Source organism: Sus scrofa, chromosome X (assembly GCF_054392235.1).
Source record: "Sus scrofa isolate SSC_HxYL_T2T_F1_AM1 chromosome X, Sscrofa_HxYL_maternal_Yorkshire_Landrace_v2.0, whole genome shotgun sequence".
Lineage (NCBI taxonomy): Eukaryota > Metazoa > Chordata > Mammalia > Artiodactyla > Suidae > Sus > Sus scrofa.
In genome coordinates this window covers 80401331-80416549 of record NC_139401.1, presented here as the reverse complement: position 1 = coordinate 80416549, position 15219 = coordinate 80401331, and the positions used below count along the sequence as shown (strand labels likewise).

The following is a 15219-nucleotide window of genomic DNA, read 5'->3' as shown; positions in this document are numbered from 1 at the left end:
AGTATTTTCACTATCTCCCTTTTGAACTCTGAGTCTATCAGACTGCAGAGTCCTGTTTCACTGTTGACTGCTTTAGGTGAGTTCTCCTGTTGGTTTAACTGGGAATGGTTTCTGAGCTTCTTCATCTTTCCTGTTATTTTCTTTCTTTTTTTTTTTTTTTTTTTTTTTTTTTGGTGGAGGTGTACTTCCCATGGCTGGGCAGGGTTTGCCCTGGCACTGCTGTGGAATGTTTCCCAAGGGTTGGCAATGTTGGTCAGTCTTCTCTGAGGCAGTGGAGCATTTCCCAAGTGTGGGCGGGGCTAGCAGTGTCACTCTGAAGCAAAGAAGGACTTTCCAAGGGCAGTGGGACTGGCAGGTCTGTACCGTGATGGAGACAGACTTCCTGTGACTGAGCAGAGCTTGCTCTGGCATTTATGGGCTGTGGAGCTCTCCCAGGGGGTGGGCGGTTCTGGGCAGCTGCTCCTTAGGAATGCAGCACCTCCTGAGGGTGGTAGCAGCTAGCTGGGCTGCTGGGAGACAAAGAAGTGCTTCCCCAGGGCAGCTGGAACAGGTAGGACCACCTTGCAATGGAGGCAGACTTCCCGTGGCCCAGGCAGAGCTTGCTCTGGTGTTTCTGGGCTGCAGGGTTCTTCCAGGTGGCTGGTGGTGCCAGGTGCTGCTTCACGGGAGTGTGGCACTTCCCTACCATGGGAGCGGCTAGCTGGGCCACTGGGAGACAAAGGAGCATTTCCCTAGGGCAGCCAGAACTGGCAGGACTGCCCCACAATGGAGGCAGACTTCCCGTGGCCGGGCAGAGCTTGCTCTGGCATTTCTAGGCTGCAGAGCTCTTCCAGGTATCTGGCAGTGTTGGGCGCTGATTCACAGGAGTGCGGCACCTCCTGAGGGTGGGAGTAGCTAGCCAGGCCTCTGGAAGACAAACAGGCACTTCCCCAGGGCAGCTGGAACTGGCAGAACTGCCCCACAATGGAGGCAAACTTCCCATGGCTGGGCAGAGCTTGCTCTGGTGTTTCTGGGCTACGGAGCTCTTCCAGGGGGCTGGCGGTGCTGGGTGCTGCTCCACTGGAGTGTAGCCCCTCCAAAGGGTGGGCAGGCCAGGGCAGAGAAAGCCCCTGAGGTGGTTGGCCTCCCGCAAGTGGTGAGGCCAGCCCTCCTGAATGGCAGGCGGCCTCAGGTCAGGCACGCTGGGTAGGGGAGGGGGGATGTACTGGGAAGCACTGCTCTCTGCTAGCTGGCGGGCAAGTCTGCTCACTGGGGCACAAGGAGTATTCTATGGCAGCCTGCCCCTCCTCCTCTCCCCTCCCTAACGCTGGTGCCTTGTCTCCCCTGTGGATCCAGACCTTCTCCCAGGTTCCCTCTGTTGTGGCTTTCCACTCCCCAGCCTTTAGCTTATTGCTCCCTCCAACCATGATGCACCACTTCCTAATCCCTCAGGCTGTCTCCACACCACCAACCCCAGCCCGCTCCCGGGGACTAACCTCTGAAGCCTAGGTCTTGGTGCCCAGCCCCCACCCGAGAATCTCAGTTTTTGGTGACTGTGCCAGTAGTTCAGATGATCTGTTCAGCTCTCACTCTACTTTTCAGATCTCAGACCTACTGCTGTGCTCTTCTTGGCATCTGGAGATCCCTCTGTCTAGGTTGATCTTTCCATCGATTAGGTGACTCTCCAGGGTGTGGGTTCCCTTTCTCCTTCACAGTTCCCTCTCAGGAGCGTCCATCTGGTCCTGATTCCCCTTCTCTCACTCTCCTCTTTTCTCTTGTTTTACCCAGTTATGTCACGAGATTCTTGCCGTTATTGGAGGTTTAAGTTCTTCTGCCAGCATTCAATTGCTGTTCTGTGTGAGTCATTTAACATGTAGATTTTTTTTTGTTGTTGTTGTTGTGTTTGCGGGAGAGGGTGAGCCTGTCCCCCTACTCTTCTGACATCTTGCCTTCAGTCCCTGTTCTTCTATACCACCCTGTTATGTAACCTGTTTCTCTCCCTTTCTCATCTTGGTAAATGGCATCACCATTTACCCAGCATAAACGCCCAGCATAAAAACCTGAACGTTCCTTTCCATTTATATTTCATAATGTAGTCCATTATAAAATCTTTTAATACTGTTTCAAAATACATACCAAATCTGACCACTCACCACTTGCATCAATACCCAACTACTAGCACCTCACCTGGATTGCTACATAGCCTCCTAATTTCCCTGTTTCAGACCCCTCTTCTTTTCTCAATGTAGCAGCCAGAGTGATTCTTTTAAAACACAAATCAGGTCATATCACTCCTTAGCTCAAAAACCTTTATTGAATTCTCCTCATACTCTGAATAAAATCCAAGGGTCTGCAAGACCTCACTTTTATTAGCCTCGGTCCAACCATAACTACTATCCTCCCATAAGCTTACTGTGCTTCAGCCACTCTGATCTTAAATCCACCATGATAATTCCTGCCTGTGTTTTTGCATCAAGATATTATCTCTTCTTGAGTGCTCTTCCCCTAGATTTTAGAATTGTGTACCCACATCTCATAATACAGGTCTCAGCTTAAATTATTATCATCTCCTCTGTGAGTTCCTCTTTGATCATTCCATTTAATGTAAACAGGCTTCCCTGCCCTGCTATCACTCTTTAACATTTTCTCTTAATTAATTTTCTCCTACTAAACTTACTACTTCTTGACATTATATTACTTGTCTCTTTCTTATTTTTTAATATTCTCTCTCACTATTAAATTCTGTTATTATCATTGTGTCCCTAGCACTAAAAGCAGTGACTGAGACATAGGTGATACTTAAATATTTGTTGAAATAATTACTGTACGGTATGACAAGACATGTTTGCGTTTTTGTTTAGCAAGGGAAAATCATAGACTCATTCTCCATGATATTTTCTTCTTTAGTATCCCTGTAGATGAGGACATAATTTTTAGTTGATGAGGTAATGTATAACTGAAAAAAAAAATATGTGAGAGCCTTAGAATTAAATACATATAATGTGGTGGACTTCACCCTATCCTGCCTTGTCTGTGTGTTAAAATCTCTGCAGTTCATACCAGAAAGCTTGGTCAAGTTCATATTTTTGCTCTATACAAGGTAACCAGTGAACCAACAGAGTAAAATGAACAAAAGAACTACTGTCCAAGAAGGGAGTAAAATAGGATAGTATAATCATGGTTAAAAATACAAGGCATGAAAAACTGGAATTATCTCTATGGCTCTACTATTTAGTGGTGGGACCCCAAACAAGTTATTAAAATTTTCTTAAATTTAATTTTCTTACTCAAAAATGGAGATCGTTAGACAACTCATAGAATGATTTTAAGATTAAAAGAAATAATGTAGTTAAAACATTTGACATAATCCTAGGACTATGGTAAGTGTTTAATAAATATGGGTAGATACTTGTAGTATTAGAAGTAGTACTAATAATGGGGAAAGTATCATTTTTAACATTGTTTTAGGACGCTACTTAGACTAATTTTGAAAATCATTTTCTATTTTCAGTTCTGTAGTATATACCTCATTATGTAATATCTCATTAATTAATATAAAGATTCTTTAAAATCAAACAATCAGAATGAACCATTTAGTCTAGACAATAGATGTTGATGTGAAAATTCACTTTATCCTACTTAAGTATGACACTGTTGTTTTAATCTTTGAAGAGTTTCAACTGATGATATTAAGGGAGTGCATGCTATTGATAGGGTCAAAATATAATAAGAACACCAGTTCTGTTGTCCCTGGAGTATATTCTTTTCACAGTATAGATAATACAGGAAACTTATAAATTGATATCATAATCTGCTTTAATGAACTTACCAGGACTTCACAAACTCTCAATAAATGTTTACTGTATCAAAAGTGGATGTAAATTTTCTCCAGCAGATATGGCGTTTCTGTCCACAGTACTTACAAATTTATAGTTATAATAATTTTATGCCTTGTATTTTTGTCAGACCCATTATCTTCTGATTTCTTCAGAGATCTTTTTATCTGTATTACTTGTGACCATATCTTGCTCATCTCAGATTAGCAGTAAATGTATGAATGAATACCTAGAAGCTGTGTATTAACAGCAGGTAGCAAAGCATAAAATACTAAGCATAAGCAGATATATCTATTGTATGCCAATAGATTTATTACACACCTTTTGAATTAGGATTTACTGGCTAGTCTGCTACCATAAAGATTTCTGTCTTATTCCTTGTCTTTCTATTTTCGGATAATATCCCTTACTATGTTTTCATGTTCATCCCTTGCTCGGTTTTTCTGTTGTTTCTCCTACATATGAGGACAAAAAGAGCCCAGAATTGACAGTGAACCAAAGGGTATTCTGGTCTAACCTTGTTTAAGAACATATTTGAAGGTTAGCATATGGATTTTGAGAACAAAATCTTACAAAAACTTTGAAGTATCCAGGAATCGAAGAAGAAAAAGTTGCTAAGAATATATCAGTTATGTGTTTTCTTATCCAAAAAACTTAGTGGCTTGTCATATAAAACTTGATTTTATAGAGCCTGAACTACTTTCTAGGTGTAAATGAGGAATCTGTACATAAACACCTATTTCAGAAAAACAAGGCACTGTGTAGTCCTCTGGTGCATTTATTTGTATAATAGAAAAATACTAATTTCCTTAAAATTCATAGTCTTGAATTTTATTTACTGTTAAAATGACACTTACTCATGTTCTTTTACTTGTTAAAGAGTTTTGTCTTTTGAAATAGTCATACAATGCTTAAATTTTAAACAAATACTAAATAACAGTCTACCATGAAATCTTCCTATAGATGTGCTAATATCTTCTAGTTCACTACCTAAGAATTACTTCCATGCAATAGCTGCAAAATGTTATATTTCCTTTCTCTCTCTCTTTTTTTTTTTTTTTCTTTTTAGTGCTGCACCTGCAGCACATGGAAGTTCCTGGGCTAAGGGTCAAATGGGAGCTTCAGCTGCTGGCCTACACCGCAGCCACAGCAATGTCAAATCCGAGCCACATCTGCAACCTATGCTACAACTTGTGGCGATGCCAGATCCTTAACCCACTGAGCTAGGCCAGGGATCAAACCCACATCCTCATGGATACTAGTCAGGTTCTTAACCAACTGAACCACAATAGGAACTCCCTCTTCTCTTTTAAAAAGTCCATCAAAAAGCCAACCTAAACTTTAGAAGAAAATTATCACCACCATCTGAAAGCACCTACTAGTGGCTTTTAATAAAGCAGGTGCATCTCAGGGGCATTATGATTGGGTCTACAAAAGCACAGAAGTTGTCTGAATTAATCTGAGGGAGTCTTTGGGAACCTGAAATGATGATGCTGACAAACTACATCATTATGTTCCCTCAATCTAGATTATCAGCCCTTGAAGGGCAGAAGCTATATCATTCAGATAACTGTAATATCCTCAATGCCTAAAATACTATTCAGTATTTAATAGACACTCAATATATATCTTGTGAATGAATGAGTATTGACAGCATCAAAGTTGGTGGTACAGGAAGCAGGATCTTGGTAAGAGAGATAAATATATACTATTTATAATATTAAGGGAATGCTCTAATTCTAATTATGAGGAAAGGAACAGGAGCAAGATTTGGTGACAGATTGTATGCCCTATGGTGTCAAGATCAGTAACTATTTGGCCAGTCCCTTCTTTATTGTAAGACTAGGTATGAGAGTGCAACCCCCGCCATTTTTGAGTTCCACAGAATCAGATTGGGTCTTTGTAGACCCTGAAAAACATTAAAGAAATTGCCAAAATATATACCTATTGAGATAAAACTAACCAATTTTAAATAGATTTTTTTGTTCACAAATATACCGAATACATACCTCAGTATCCTCTTCAAGTGCTCCTTCTAGTATAAGTTACAAAAACCCATTTTAAATTTTGTTTCTCCTTTTTTGAACTTTGACTAGAAGAATTTTTTTTCTTTGTTATTAGATTTTACAGTCCATTAGAAGGTACTGAAAGTAAAGCAAAATTTTCCACCCTTTGAAATGTGATGAACTATAGATTTCTTACCATTTGACCAGTTTTGCAAGTGATGCATATATTTTTATTCTTTCATGTTAGAGAGGCATTAAAATCAAAGAAAAAACAGTACATTTATATTTTCATCTGAAGAAATATATTTTACAAGTAATTTTTTTCCTGAATGCTGAGGTGTATTGGGTATGACCTGTCATTGTTCTTAAAATATATGTATTTTGTGTTTATTGTCTGAATATATAGTTCCAAAAAGTCACTTGTACATTTTGGCACTGATCTGTTTTGGGATAGTCATGATGTACTTTGTAAATTTAAGAAGAAAGATTCATAGTGAAATAAGTAAGATTGTAATTCAACAGTGCCCTGATAGTTGTTATCAATTCAGGTGTGAGATTTGCAGCTTTCAATTAATAAATTTTTACTTTTGAGTATGGAGATATTTAGATATTTATAACTGAATGTATTGAATTAGCATTCCTTCCCTAGAATCTTCAAAATAATCATTATCTACAATTCCTTCCTGATGCTTTGAAGCATTTGGAAATTTAAATACTTTTAAATGTATACAAAATATCAACTTTTCATATTACAGCAACAAACCTGAGTGCTCACCTTATGTACTTGACTGTGGGAGTCATGTAATTTCAAAGCCTATATAATGAATCACAAAGCACATGTACTGGAACACATTTTAAAGGTTAAGAGCATTTATAAAGTATCATTCAATTGTTGCAATTTAATTTAATGTAGAGTATAAAATGCTCATGGATGAGGAGTAACAGAAAAACCAGAATTTGTGGACTTCATCAGGGAAGGCTCTAGAAAGAGGGACTTCTTGAGGTTTTTTATAAATTGTGGTTGTATATATATAACAAAAATTTCACATTTTAATCATTTTTAAGTGCACAGTTCAGTAGCATTAAGTATATTTATATTGTTGTATAACCATTAATAACATTTTTATCAAGAACTTTTTCCTTTCCCACATGGAAACTCATTTCTCCCTCTGACCAGACCTTGCCAAGCATCTATCAACTTTCTGTTTCTATGACTTTGACTAACCAGTGTACCTCATAAAAATGGAATCATAAAATATTTGTTCTTTTTGTCACTTGCATACTTCACTTAGCATAAGATCTCCAAGGTTTATTCATATTGTATCATAGGTCATAATTTCTATTTTTTAACACTCACAATGTTTGATTATATGCACATATCACATTTTATCAATTTAGCCATCAGTGGACACTTGGATCACATCTTCCTTTTGGCTATTGTGAGTAATGCTGTTATGAGCAAGACTGTATGTATATGTTCAGGTCCTTGCTTTTAGTTTTTTTGGATAAGCAGAGGTGGAAGCTTAATATTTTCCTAGACTTGCAATGAGCATATACATAGCCCTGGGCATGTGTGTCCTTCAAGATTCCCAGGGATGTATCAGAACTTTTCAAAGCACTTATTCAGCAAAACATCTCATTCCTTAGCTTTTCCTCCCAAGCTTTTGGCTAGTGTATCATTTACTCTAACTTATATGCATTGCCCCAGACAAGCAGCAATTTAGAAACAACCTGTGAGTCCATCAATGGATGAGCCGATAAAGAAAATGTGATGTGTATGTTTATATATATTTACACACACACACACACACACACACACACACACACACACACACACACACACGAATGTTATTCAGCCACAAGGAGGAATGAAATCTTGCCATTATCTACAACATGGATGGGCCTTGAAGCCATTATACCAAGTGAAATATGTCAGAAAGAGAAAGACCAATGATCCCACTTATATGTGGAATCTAAATACCAAAACCAAATAACAAGATCATAATTACAGAGAACAGATTGGTGGTGTTTGCCATAGGTGACGGTGGGGGTTGGGTAAAATGGGTAAAAAAAGTTATAAACTTCCAGTTATAAAATAAATAAATCATGAGGATGTAATATGTAGCACAGTGACTGTAGTTAATAATACTATATTGCATAGTCTAAAGTTGCTAAAAGAGTAGAACTTAAATTTTTCATTTTTTAACTATGTAAGGTAACAGATATTAACTAGATTTATTGTGGTGATCATTTTGCAAAGTATACAAATATCAATCAATATATTGTATGCCTGAAACCAACATAATGTCAAATGTCAATTTATACCTCCATTTTAAAAAGTTTTAAAAAATGAATAGGCAAACCACAGATTAAAAAAGAAATTGTGGAGTTCCCTTTGTGGCTCAGCAGATAACAATTGATCCATGAGGATTTGAGTTTGATCTCTGGCCTCGCTAAGTGGGCTGGGGATCTGGCATTGCCATGAGCTGTGATGTAGGTCGCAGATGTGGCTTGGATCCTGAGTTGTTGTAGCTGTGGTATAGGCCAGCAGCTGTAGCTCCTATTTGACCCCTATCCTGGGAACTGCCATATGCTGTGGTGCAGCCCTAAAAAGAAAAAAAAAGAAAAAAAAAAAAAAAGAAGAAAGAAAGAAAGAAAGAAAGAAAGAAAGAAAGAGCAAAAGAAAAAGAAATTGCAATACATATCTAAGACAAAGAATTTATTCCGTTATGTAAGGAATTCTTGTAACTCAATAATAACCAAAAGAAAAACCCTGAAAAAGATGGCTAAAAGACTAGATAGACACTTTGAAAAGAAGATATAAAATAGTCACTAAAAATATGAAAATGTGCATAATATCATTATTTAGCAGCTAAATGCAAATGAAAACCAACATAAGATATCATTTCATGCCTACTAAAATGTCTAAAATTTAAAAGGCCCACCAGGAATTTCCTGTTGTGGCTCAGTGGGTTAAGGACCTGATGTTATCTCTGTGAGGATGTGGATTGGATTCCCAGCTTTGCACATTGATTTAAGGATCCAGCATTGCCATAAGCTGCAGACATAGGTTGTGGATATGGCTCAGATTTGGTGTTGACATGTCTGTGGTGTAGGCCCCAGCTGCAGCTGTGATCCTACCCCTGGCCTGGTAAATTCCATATGCCACAGGTATGGCCATAAAAAGAATTAAAAAGAAAAAAAAGGCCAACCATTACCAAATATTTAAGATGATGTGGATTAATTGGAACTATCTCATATTGCTGGTGGGACTGGAAAATTTTGCATTCACTTTGGAAAAGATTTCAGCAATTACTTGTAAAGTTAAACATATGCCTACCTTATGACCCAGCAGTTCTATTTCTAGTTATTTACTCAGAACAATAGATAAACAGATTATTGATTTTCATACAATGCATTACTATTTGGAAAAAAAAAAATGTGAACTACTGATAGATGCCAAAGCATGGATGAATGTGAAAACATTATTCTGAGGGAAAAAAAGCAAGGTATAAAATTGGGCATACTGTATGATCCAACTTTTATTAAGTTCAAGAACAGGTAAAACCTATCCTTGCTGTTAGAAATAAGGATAGTGTTTGCCTATGGGTGTTGGGATTTACTAAATGCAGAAATAAAAATGTTCCCTCGAGTGATGGAAATTTTCTATATTTTTTCTAAGGTCATGTTTACATTTTGAAACTCTTCCACATTTGAAACCTTCCACATTTTTTTTTTTTTGGTTCCAGAAGATTAACACATTTTAAAGTCACAGTTTTTAAAAATCTATATTCACATTTCTCTTCATCTAATCTCTAACTTCTGTTTACTATCATTTAAGCTCTCACTTGCAACTCAAATGGAGCCTTGTTTATCAGAAGCTCTTTGATTTTCAAGTCTGTATAGTCTCATGAGCATTCCCAAAGCCATTATCAAATGATATATATTTAGGAGGGATTGCTATTAAAGTGACATTGAAACCTCAACTTCATTTTGGTAAAAAAGGAAGGACAAAGTACATTCTAAAAATGCTTTCTGAAGCATATTCTTTATAACTTTCACCAACTTTTAGTTTTGTCTCTCTTTTCCCTATGAATCTTTTCTAATTTAAATATAAGTTAGAAATTAAAACAAAATCTACTTCCTTATTAAACAATTTACTCATTTGTTTCTTAGTGCTAAAGCGCATTACTATTTTTTCACTTATTTACTTAGTATACTTAACACTCATAGATATTTAGAGATGCAGAAAAAATAAAAATTAATAATAATAATGGTAATAGTCATTATTATGATAGCAGCTAACTTTTTTGAGTGCTGTGTGTCTGAAAACTCATGAGGTTAAAATTATGAAGTAAACAGCATAGCTCTGGTAAAAGCAAATTTAAAAATACTGTCAATACAATATGCAAAATATAATTCCACTTACTGATTAGATATTAGAAAAACTTTAAAATGGAGATGGATTATCACATTCAATAGTGGAATGCATTATCTACACCTATTTGTACCTATTTTAAGGGTTTTTTAAAATTTTATTCTTCCTAACAGAGTCCTTATGTAGGTAGACCTGTTCCATTTTCACATTTATTTCCTCCCTAATTTGGCTAATCAACTTCTAATGAAAACTAAGATTCTTTTAGACCCAAGGACAACGTTCTTTACCAACTGGTCTCCTTTCTACAAACAACAGCAACAAAAAAAACCCAAAAAAAACAAACACACAAAAAAGCACAACTCTACAAAAACTCAAATTTTAAGAATATCTTAGTATAATTTCCAAATAAAGTGTAAATAACATTTTCTAATATCTATTCAGTAAGTAGAATTATATTTTGTGTATTGTACTGACAATATTTTGAGATTTGCTTTTATCAAAGCTATGTTGTTTACTTTTCCTGGAAGCCTTAGAAATCTTCCTGAAGTTGTTCTTTTCTGGGTTATAAACCAAGCATTGAGATGTAATGTTCCTGAAATATTTTCCCTGTCTGTATAATAGATATAATGCCTTCTAGACAATCGGTATCCAGTTTTAACCTGAGATTTGATCTAAGTTATTTCCAATTCTGTTAAAATGTTTTATGTTTAAATAATAAATTTCTGTTCAGAGGATTTTCCTGTCAGATTACTTTTAGTAATTTTATTTGGCTTAAACCCATAAAGGAAAAACCAGCTTTAATGTCAAAGGGCTTTTTAAAGCAAGAATCTATAGGACAATTTTTACAAATTTTTTTCTTCTAAATTGAGGTCAATATCATTTATGTTTTAACAGCTTTTTGCATTGCAGTCATGTTTTAATAATTAAAGTTAAAATTAAATTAAAATTGTACAAATCACAAAAGACAAAGATAATGAAGGAACATCAATGTACAGCATACAATGAAAAATTGTTGTAATATAGGCAAACTAATATGTTTATATAGAACCCCAGAAAAGTTCAGAACCTGGAAAAAGTATTTATAGTAGAGATCAAGGGTGAGAAATAGGGAGGTGCTTAGAAAATCTATCATAAAAACATGTTTGCCAGCAAGATAGGACTACACAGTAAGAAGGAACAAGATATTGAGTTCCTTAATATATGGTGTTAAAAATACTTAACAACCAATATTGCCTGACACTGACTACTAAGAATGGATTCTCAAACAATCAAGAGGAAGTCTGGTTACTCTGCCCTACAGCTGTATGCCAGGTAATTGTCAGTCCTGAGTTTAGGGACTCATAAGTCTTAGTCTTACTAAAGACTGCTGTGAACATTAGTCTCATGGTAGCAACTGTATGACAACCCTGCAAAGCAGTCTGTTCAGATTAGAGCAAAATGATGGAGGTCCCAGGAAGGAGGTATTCAGGAAAATTAAACTCAGTAGAGGAGATGCTGTGGTAGATAATGTGATGGTGCATATAGAAAGAATTAAGAACATCTGGGAAATTATACAAGGGAAAAAACTAACAATAGCCTGAAAATATGAAAGATGTACATAAACATATCTGATGATGAGACTTGGCTATCCAGTGAATATTTATATAGTAATAATTATGAACATGCTGATTAATTATTTAAGTAATATAGTGATTTACATGTATTGGTAGGAAGGAAGAGGGTCAATTGGGAAGGCAGGGGAAATACAAGATAACTAAATCATTATTTTAATAGGAAGACAATAGCGATTACCTGAAAAATATTTAAAATTAATGAACCAAGGATGGGATTTTTCTATATTTAAGCTACTATAAGAATTAAAAATATTTGCCTCTGGAGATTAGAGCCAGGAAGATTTTAGAACAACGGGCTACCGTATTTCATTAAAAACCTTTCAGGAGTTCCCGTTGTGACACAGCAGAAATGAATCTGACTAGGAACCATGATGACGAGGGTTTGATCCCTGGCCTTGCTCAGTGGATTAAGGATCCGGTGTTGCCCTGAGATGTGGTGTAGGTTGTGGACACAGCTTGAATCCTGTGTTGCTGTGTCTATGCTGTAGGCTGGCAGCTACAGCTCCCATTTGAACCCTAGACTGGGAACCTCCATATGCCATGGGTGCGGCCCTAAAAAAGCAAAAAAAAAAAAAAAAAAAAACCCCAAAACTTTCAGTATTATTTAATATTTAAGTATGTTTATAGTATACTTTGATACATGAAACATTATATTAAAAATCAAAAAAGAAAAATAAAACAAAATTTTAGGAAAAGGGAAAAACAAAACAAAACAGGAGCTTGTACAGAAGTGAAAATTGCCAACACACTAAAAGCACTGTTCTGTCAAAATCCCATTGGCCAAGTGTGGATTTTCCCCACTCCACCACCCTATTAACCATATATGTGCTTTATAAAAGAAGCAATACTATAAGTAAATGTGACTGAGCCCTCTAGGCATTAGGTATTTACCAAGGAAAATGTCCTTAATATACAAACTAGAAATGTTAAACTTCAATAGAGCTTCGTGTTCTGGAAAACAGTGTCTTAAGAACCCCTCCCCCACCACACACACACACACACACACACACACACACACACACACACACCCTTTTGTGTTTCAGGAAATAGCTAACTGCAAAGAACTTAGATAAGACTGGTAGATGACCCCATTGTTTACCTATGACAGGGCTCAACAATGACCTTCCAAATTCCCATTCTTTGCCTCAAAAAATGATTTGCTAGATTGTTTGTCCCTATTGACCAATCTGGACTAAATCTCACTAACTTGACTTGACCAAACTTTCAGATTTCTACCCTTCTCCACTAACTTGACTTGACCAAACTTTCAGATTTCTACCCTTCTCCACATCCCTGAACTTTGAACCCACCCTCAGCCTGAGCCAGCATCAGAATGTGGAACAGCTCCTCCTTAATGGCTCCATAGCATTAGCCAGCTGCAAGGAAAAATATATCTTGCTCAACTGTCAGTTAAGCCACTTATTCACTCCTGTTGCCCACTCCCTCTTTTTGGTTTGTTTTTTTCCAGCCTTGTTTATCCTTCCCAGTGTAGGAAAATTTCTTTCTACCTTACCTTTGAGAAGTTTGCCAATCTCACAATTGAAATGTTCTCTCTATTGCAATAGTCACCTCTTGTGGTAATCCTTTCGAATAAAATCTTCCATTACCTAATTCTGGGTTTTTTTTTTATTTGACAAAATTGACATTAGAAATAATAATGATGTATTTGAAAAGAAGTCAGAAATCTATGTATGAATAATTAAAAATGATCATATATTCTATCATAATATTTTTAAATGACTAATTATAATTTTTACTAGAGCAAGAGGGCTTAGGACCTGTAAAATTGGTAGTCTCTTATTTAATAGTCATACACATAAATATTCACCATCTCACATGATATAAAGAAAATTCTGGCTTCAGACATAATTGTATCATAGAATGCCTAAATATAATTTGAAAAATAAAAAGCTAAGACCATGTAAATTAATGAAGATGTGATAGGGATGGAGTAGGATAGTTACACAGGTAGTTGTAGAAGTCCCAATAAGGGACCATAATATAGAGAGGAGGGAAACTTAGGGAACTTTGGGATATCACTGTAAGATAATAATTGCTCAAGAAATTATTTAGAATGATGCAGGCTTGCTAGACTAGTGGAGGCACAACATATACCTCAGGTCATTGGGTTGGGGATGGAGTGAGGCCTATATTCAGGTTCAGACCAAGGGCAAGAGTTTAAGGACCACCCTTCTGCTGATTTGAATAAGCACCTTGACAGTCCTAGTTTGAATTTATAGGGTCAAATTCTCTCTTACCAGATATGAAGGAGGAGCTAATACTCAAAGAAAGAGGAAGAGTCAATCTTTTCCCACCCATACACCCCTTGGATTTTAAAACTTTAGCCCACCTAATCCTTAGGGCAGAGCCTGCTTGCATCTCTCACATCTTAATAAATGTACTTCTTGCCTATCACTTTGTCTCTCCCTGAGTTCCTGTTGTGAGGAGGCATAAAGAACCTGAACCTCGGTAAGTTCAGACACAGGGTGAGTGATTCTAATTTAAAAATTGTGGGTTCAAGTCCTAATCTGGGTTCTGGCTAGGTCCAAGTCATAAGTGCTGTCAGTTTCAGATGGACTAATTTGCCAAAGGGTTGATTACATGAGATTATTTTTTCTTTTTTCAGTGTAAGAACATTCCAATTCTGAAGACTCCCAACAACATGAAGCTAAGTAAATAGTCTGCTTCTTTTTAGACTGAGATTGCTACTTTATTGAATACTAGATAAGAAGAAGTTGTCCTTGTCTCTGTGTTCAGTGTGTGTTTGCGTTTGCCTATGCAATAGGCCATTAAAGGAAAATTAACTGGTGTGGGGCAATAAGTAAGGGTGATGGCCTGCAAGTGCAGGTTGTGATGTTAAATTCCAAGATGAAACCTGGTCCTGGGAAGTTGGTAGGAAATTTAAGTTAAAGAAAGAAAGAAAGAAAGAAAAAAAAAAAAACAATAGAAAAATTACTTATGTGGAAGAAACGTAATATCTGTCAAATCTCCACTGCTGGCACTGAGAGTTAATTGGCCTCCAGAGGAGACATATAGAAGTTAATCTTCAAAGAAGATTGAGTCTTATCCTTCACAGAGCTAAAACAGATGATATTTATGTAATCACATAGCTCAAAATAATAATACCTAACATTTATCAAGTGCTCACAATATGCCAGTTCCTTTCTCTGTACTATATTTAATGCTTAGAACAATATGAAGTAGATACTGTTATTAACTTCCTCTCACAGCTGAACAAACTGAAACACAGACGGCTTAAATAACTAAGATCACTCAGCAGGAAAGTAATAGAGCCAGAATTTGAACCCAGTCAAACTCCACAAGCGCAAGCCACTGAGTGTTATAATGTTCAGCCAACAAGATAATAGCCATTGTATCTACATGCACACAATTTTTCTTTGTATGGC

The 15219-nt window shown here is 36.6% G+C and overlaps 1 long non-coding RNA gene across 1 annotated transcript in view; it reads left to right on the top strand.

The window, feature by feature from the left end:
* The first annotated feature begins 508 nt into the window (after positions 1–508).
* Positions 509–15219, top strand: part of LOC110257755 (uncharacterized) — a 93270-nt gene continuing 78559 nt past the window's right edge. Inside the window, exons 1-2 of the long non-coding RNA XR_002340710.2 lie at positions 509–550; positions 14439–14484. This is a non-coding gene — a long non-coding RNA (uncharacterized LOC110257755). The remainder of the gene's footprint in view (positions 551–14438; positions 14485–15219) is intronic.